The 6,903-nt window shown below is 40.5% G+C and overlaps 1 pseudogene; it reads right to left on the bottom strand.

Moving 5' to 3' along the window:
• Nucleotides 1–4,060: 4,060 nt before the first annotated feature.
• Nucleotides 4,061–5,922, bottom strand: LOC117599694 (M1-specific T cell receptor beta chain-like; annotated as a pseudogene).
• Between the last annotated feature and the right edge of the window lie 981 nt (nt 5,923–6,903).

Here is a 6,903-nt window from a genome sequence, read left to right as displayed (position 1 = left end):
ACGAAGTCCATTGTTAAAAGGGCTATACGAATAAAACGGAATTGAATTGAATAGTAGAGAGAATATTCATTGAAGAAAATCTGAAATTTATTGATGAAATACAATCAAATCACAACAAAGGTTTCTTTGAATCAAAGCAAAAATAATCAGCTACAAAAAAAGAAAAAAGTACAGTACTGTAAAACGTCTACTGCAGTGTTCCTCACCAGGCATACTGTAAAAAGCAAAACAAAGGATTGATTACTGTACTTCTATATTTCCACCAACCCTGTCTTGTGGATTTGGCCACAGCTTCTCATCCACATCTCAATGGATGTTTTCATTAGCCAAACATCTTGGGAAGAATCTTCGGGCATGGCGAATCCAGGCCTGACACTGGTCTGCTGTGATGTTATTGCCTGTGTTATCTATGGCCTGGAGAAGGGTGACTTGTTCCTGAGGGCGGCTTGAGCCCATGGCTGCCTCTCCGGTGAGGCCTAAGCCCTCCTCTATGACGAGGCCCAAAATCACCTCTCAGAAGGGGTGCTTGTCCCCTGCCATTCCTTTCACCACCATGTCTTCCTTGTCTTCCTCCTCCCACTGCTTGACCTCTATTGTGACCTGGATCACCTGTTGGCTCCATGTTATTGCTGTGTTGTTGTAGGCAGTGTGACATGCAAGACCACGAGGAGGCTGAACACAAGCACCCAGAAACAGGGATGTGGGGGAACGTGCTCTTTATTGTTGAAACTGGTGAAGGTGATAGGTGAAAGTAGAGGTGAGGGTGTGAGAAGTGGAGGCTGGAGTGTGGCGTCGTCCCAGGGTTGAGGGCAGCAAGCAGGCAGCAGCGGCGTGGTGGTGGGATGGAGAGTACACGGCGGGCGCTCTCAGAGGGCAGGGCTGTCAGTATGCAGAGGGTGAGGTTCGTCTTCCTCGCTGACGTCTCCGTCTACTAGAGACAAAGAGCCACACGTTACAGGGCTCATAATCCTCTCCTACCTGTTCCTGAGATCGGCCGCGGGCTCCTTTTATATCCCTCCGTCTTCTCCATGAGGGTAGATTGCTGCAGTCCTGATTGGCTGCCAGACGTGCTGCATTAGATCGCTCTGCTTCGCAGCCACGCGCCCTACGGCTGTCCGAAATCATGGGGGTGCTGAAGTGGCGCTGTCCTTTCAGCACCCGGCAGTTGTGTGAGTAATGATGAATGAATCTTATGCGTGGGCTGCCGGCCCGCCATCACAACCAGGTATATCTCTCTCTGACGTTTAGACGAATGCAACATTATTTTATGCAGCTGGTTGATGTATTACAGCCAGATCTCTCTTAGGCAGTAGAAACTGCAATAGCACACTGGAGAAAAATTAAAAGGTCAAAGGAACTTTATTTGATAGTGGTTGACAACACTCTACAAGAAACAGTTCTAGAACTGGGTCCAATCAAAGCTCAGACAATGTGAAAAAGCTATCTGATAAGGATAAGGATTAAGTGTCAATACCGTCATAAATTAGGCCATTGGCCTAGGGACTATTGTATTCTTCAGCTACACTGTCTCAGCAAAGGTTATCAGCCATTAACAAAGGCCATGCAGAGAGCTGTGACTGGCAGACACTCACTCCCTCTGCTGGTCACTGGTTTCCTCTGCTAATGCCTTAAACTAATTTGCCCTTCTCCTTCTGCCCACCTACGGGCCATGAGAGTACCAAGAAGCACTTTATCCTTTCAGCCAACCTTAAATGCCATTTTCACCTGTAAGAAAAATATAAAAATAAGTGTACATAAGTAAATAAATATGACATCAGTTATATGTATTTCAAGTCCCACTGGTTTGAGTTTTTGGACAACTTGTAGTATATTGCCTGTTAAAAAAAAAATCATGTCTTTTTGTATTGCATAGGGGGGATGACGTGCCACTTGAGTGCTGGCACCAAAGGAAAATAACGAAAAAAAAAAAAACTAAAAAGATGAACCTAGTGTCTTGTGTTATGTAAACCTGCTTGCTCAAAAGTGATGTATGGAATTGCGGCATCAATTCACGGTTCGGAACAAATTTGTTTGTATGAACGCAAACTTCCAATTATGAGCCCTGCCCAGAATCAGTTCTGGGAGTTGACTGAATTATTTTAGCCAAGTATGAAAACACTCTTTTGCATTTGAAGATGTGTTACTGGCTGCAGCAGCAGCACTCTCTCACATCAAGCAGTGGTTTCACGTGAACATAAATAGCATTGTGGTTTCAAGCCTCAGATAGAGACTGGGTGTTTTAGCCAGCAGCTCACACTGACTTATTTTCCATCACTTCAACAGTCCAAATGTCCATTAGAATCTCAGACTAAGACACAAATGTATGAAGTTCATCATTGATAATGTCCCTGAAAAAGATCATGTAGAATGTTGAGCACTATTTATTCAAACAGTGCTAAAGACTGTGCTCTATCTGTGTGAGGCCTGGTATCCACCCTAAAGGACATAACAGAGAAAGAGTTGGTTTTAACTGAAGAATACTCACATGATTTGGTAGCTTTGAACCATTTAATGAACCTGTAATATGTCCAAACTATTTTGTGCAAAAACACAAAATTGTTGTGTTTAAACAAAGTGCTGCTGCAGCATTTAGCTAGTCTTGAGTTTAATTTTAAGTGCCTGGCCCGTGGTATAACTCACATGACTTCAAAAATTTTTCAAAGTCCCTCTTACCCTGGGGAGGCAGAACCACCCAGTTCAAAGACGATCGGATACCGTCGTAGTTCTGACCATAAACCATGCTGACCCGTGATCCGGCTGCGTTATTCCCATGACCTGCTGGTCATGGTGAGGGAAACCATGAGTCTTTGGGTTCTGGCTGGAGTATGGTTGCAAAGCTGAAACTTAAAGGAAGTGATGGAAGAGCACCACCAGGAGTAAACACAATATATGAAACCTGGCGGCCTGGACATGGAAAGGATTGACAGATTGATTGCTCTTTCTAAAACAGGAATACATCCTGGATGAGACACCAGTCCATTGCAGGGCACCATGCACACACTCATTTATAATTATGGGCAATTTTTTTCTTAGCCAGTCCATCTACTGCCATGTTTATGGGAGGTGGGAGGAAACCGGAGAACCAGGAGGAAGCTTACATGGAGAACATGCAGTGTGTAATGGGTATGCCAGAATCAGTGTCGAACCACTGCTCCCAGAATACAGCGTGGCCTACAGACGTGTCCACCAAGGACTACAACACACTGCCATCACAAATACTTTCACGTTCACCTGATTACTGATTGCACACACCTGGACTCAACCACCGCAGCCACCTTCAGTATATAAGCACTCACAGTTCACACACATACACACACACATTTGTGAAGTATATGCTCTGTGTTTTTCACTAGTTACCAAACCTTTGATTGTTTGCCTTGCTCTTGCCAAGCCTAGTTTGAGTGCCTGACTTTTGCCTGCATCTTGACCCTGACCTTGAATCTCGCTCTTGTTTTGATTGCCTGGATTAATAAAAACCTGTCAACCTGCACTTGCATCCTTGTCTGCAAACCTGATGAAGAGAAAGTCTACACAGAGAGTAACCTGAGGTCAGGATCAAACCAGGGACCCTGACGCTGTGAGGCAGCATCATTGCTGTACTTACTGTCCTATACAAATGACTTCACACTTATGGCATATTGTAGATTTCATTAAAGAGGCAAAATGTAAATTTTGTTAGAAATTAAATACAATTTAATTTTTTTTTTTATGTAATAGATTGATTCAGTATTCAGAATTTAATTTCGAAAAACATGGAGTGGGACAAGAGGTTGATATAATTAGGTATACAATTACTCAGTTATACAGTAAAAACCAACTTTATGTTCTACTTCCTGCTGGTTTAAGTTAAAGAAGCTGGATTCTATGTATTATTGTAGAATCACAGATCCAGATGTACGGGCTACTGCAAAAAGGACTACTCCATCATACATTGCCTTTAAATTTTATTTAAATAAATTTTTTATTACACTGAATAATAGACAAGATATAAAACAGCAAATATATTAAAGAATAACTTCATATCACAGTTAAACCAAAGTCATTCCACTATACAGCCAACATAAGCACTGAGTAATATTAAAAGAGTGATGGGTTCGGGAGCATGTAAGGTGAATAAAATGAGTTTGCTAGTTATACAAAATATTAATTTTTTATTAAAAAATGCAACATGAAGCAGTATAGCACATGTAAACATTTGCAAATCAAAGCACATTTCCTTTGACTTAAACATACAGCAAGTAAATAAAATGCATAAAAAAATAGAATTTGTTTTGTCTCATACATCTTTGAGACCAAATACAGCTGTACACAAGTACTTGCGCTATATTATTTTGAACATAAGAACAAGAAATATTTTGAAACAGTTACTTAATATATAGGTATATGGGAACATTACAAAATACTGGCTCAGGGAGATGATGATATGGTCTCGGGTGGTGTCTAAAAGAAGTATTTTGAGTCTTTGTAGGCCGAGACTGAGAAAAGACCATACAGAATTTCAGCAACAAGTTTATGCTTATTCAAGTTTATTCAAGTTTATGACAAGACTGAGACAGGTCTCGAGCATCACAACACTAATTAAAACTAACACATTGTTTTCTCCTTAGCTCAGGATTTATTCCATTTGTCTTTGAATATTTAATCTGATCTTAATTTTAAAATGATGAGGACTATTGTAAAGATAATGAGCATGATGGCAAGAACTCCAACTCTAAAAATTGAGAGCAAGAGCAGCACACGTGTCTGATCAGTACAACTGTAACCTGTATGGGGAAAAAAGTAATTTTAAACAAGTCAGAACTGAACTTTACAATAGTGTATACAGAAACCAGGTAAAATAATATGCATTTCTAGATATTACAGTGAATTCATAGCTAAAACTTGCTTTAAAATAAAATTGTTATTGGATAGAAGTTTTAGAAAATCTTACCTACTACTTTAACTTCAGTTCCATTAGTAAAGAGGATTTGTCCACACGCGGCCACAGCACAGTAGAACATTCCATTATCAGAGGTTGTGAGCTTCCTCTTGGGGAGAGTGTAGACACAGCTCTGTGTAGGAGAACCAGCCTCAGAGCTCTTCTTACACTCATCACTGCCATCTCCATGAGTGTAAATGATTCCTGGATGAGATTCTCCTGAGCCGTGTCTGAACCAGTACATACTCTGTTCTTCACAGCTTGAATTAAACGCTTGTACTGAACACTGGAGTGTGAGCGACTCTCCGTTATCCATCACCGTTACAGTCGGAGGATGCTGTTACTTCTCCTCAGCTTTAACATCAATTAGTAAAAATAAAACTATAAATAAGGAGTGGTGTGAAATTAAATATAATTCTGGCTAAAGTGTTGAACTGGAATTAGTATGAGTTCAGGAGCAGGTTATCAGAGTAAAACTGTTTACCTTCAACAACCAAAAGGGTTCCAGATCCAAAGTACAGTGAAGATCCCAGCAATTCTGCACAGAAATATGTTCCTGTATCCTCTTCTTTGATTTCTTTAATGTTGAGATTAAGCAGAGTTTTATTCACACTAATACTGAAGCGTCCATCATTAAATCCTTCACCGGGTGTGAAAAAGCTCTTCCCTCCTCTCCCTATCGACTGAGGAGCCTTTCCAAAACTCTGTTTGTACCAAAATAAATCATATGTGTAAGTAAACAAGTCATCACATTTTATAGAAACATTTTCTCCACGCTTTACTTTTTGAACTTGAAGCTTCTTGGTGTTAGAAGGTTTCACTTTTTTTTGTTTCACAAGGAAACAAAAAAAGATATATGCATTGTCAGTAATGATATCAGTAATAAAGAAAAATATATAGTGAAATTATTTTATAATTGAATATAAAAAATATACGAAATGTAACTCACCTGATGTTAAGAGACAAAGAGCGACAAGGACTGTGATCATCGTTCCTGTACAGACAACGTGACAGTGTGTGCAAGATTAAACCAGGTTCAGAGTCACCCCTGATTGGATGTTTTGAAGCTGTGGTCAGATTTGATTGGTCCAGTGGCTATAATGAGAACTGATGGTGGAGTTTGAACCCAGATGCAGTGGCATGATTTTGTATAAGCAGATTTTCTACTTCACTGAGAAACCTTTCCATGTGGCTGCTGTCTTTGACAGCAGTTATTATAGAATGTGAATTTTTCTGAAGACATTTTATAGCAATAAACACTAAAAAAAGTGAAAAAAAAAAACAGTGTGCACAGTTGTGTACTTCCAAGTCCACCTGCTCTAGAAGGATTTTTTTTCTTAAAAAAGGATTTTTTTGTTTAAATACAGCAAGTCAGACCCCATACAGACCCCAGAGAAGACGAGCAAGAGTGAGAGCAACATGGTTTCGGTAAGGGAAAGGCTAAGATGGTGAACCCACAACTCCAGCATTAGAGCCCTCACAGTGGAGCAAAAGGGTGATCTGGTGGCATCGTTGCAAAGCTGAAGCTAATGCTAAGACTCACACACAGGAGCCCCACTCCTCTCCCGTTTATGTGTCCCAGAAGGTTGTTCTCCGCAGTGAAGCACCCACTGAAGCCTGAAAGAGCTCTGGGTATAGGAGACTCTTTTCTATGGCACATGCAATTAGCTAGGCCTTTAGGGTCATCAGCAATTTTAGTTAGCTGTATATATGGAGCCAGGGCACCAGACATTGATCTTAAGATCTTGGGAAAGCACAGGTTCTCTAAAATATTTAAGTAGTTATTCATGTAGGAGCTAATGATATATGCTTTTGTCAGTCAGAGGTTACTAATAGTAACATTGTAAAGGTGTGTAAATTAACGAAGGTGATGTCCGATGCAGTAATATGCTCTGGCCCCATCCCAGTGGGGTGATGTAGCTTACAGCAGGTGATGTAGCTTACAGCAGGTAATGTAGTTTACAGCAGGTTATGGTTGCTGAACT

This window comes from Pangasianodon hypophthalmus, chromosome 19 (genome assembly GCF_027358585.1).
Source record: "Pangasianodon hypophthalmus isolate fPanHyp1 chromosome 19, fPanHyp1.pri, whole genome shotgun sequence".
Lineage (NCBI taxonomy): Eukaryota > Metazoa > Chordata > Actinopteri > Siluriformes > Pangasiidae > Pangasianodon > Pangasianodon hypophthalmus.
This window is presented reverse-complemented; position numbering and strand designations above follow the sequence as displayed.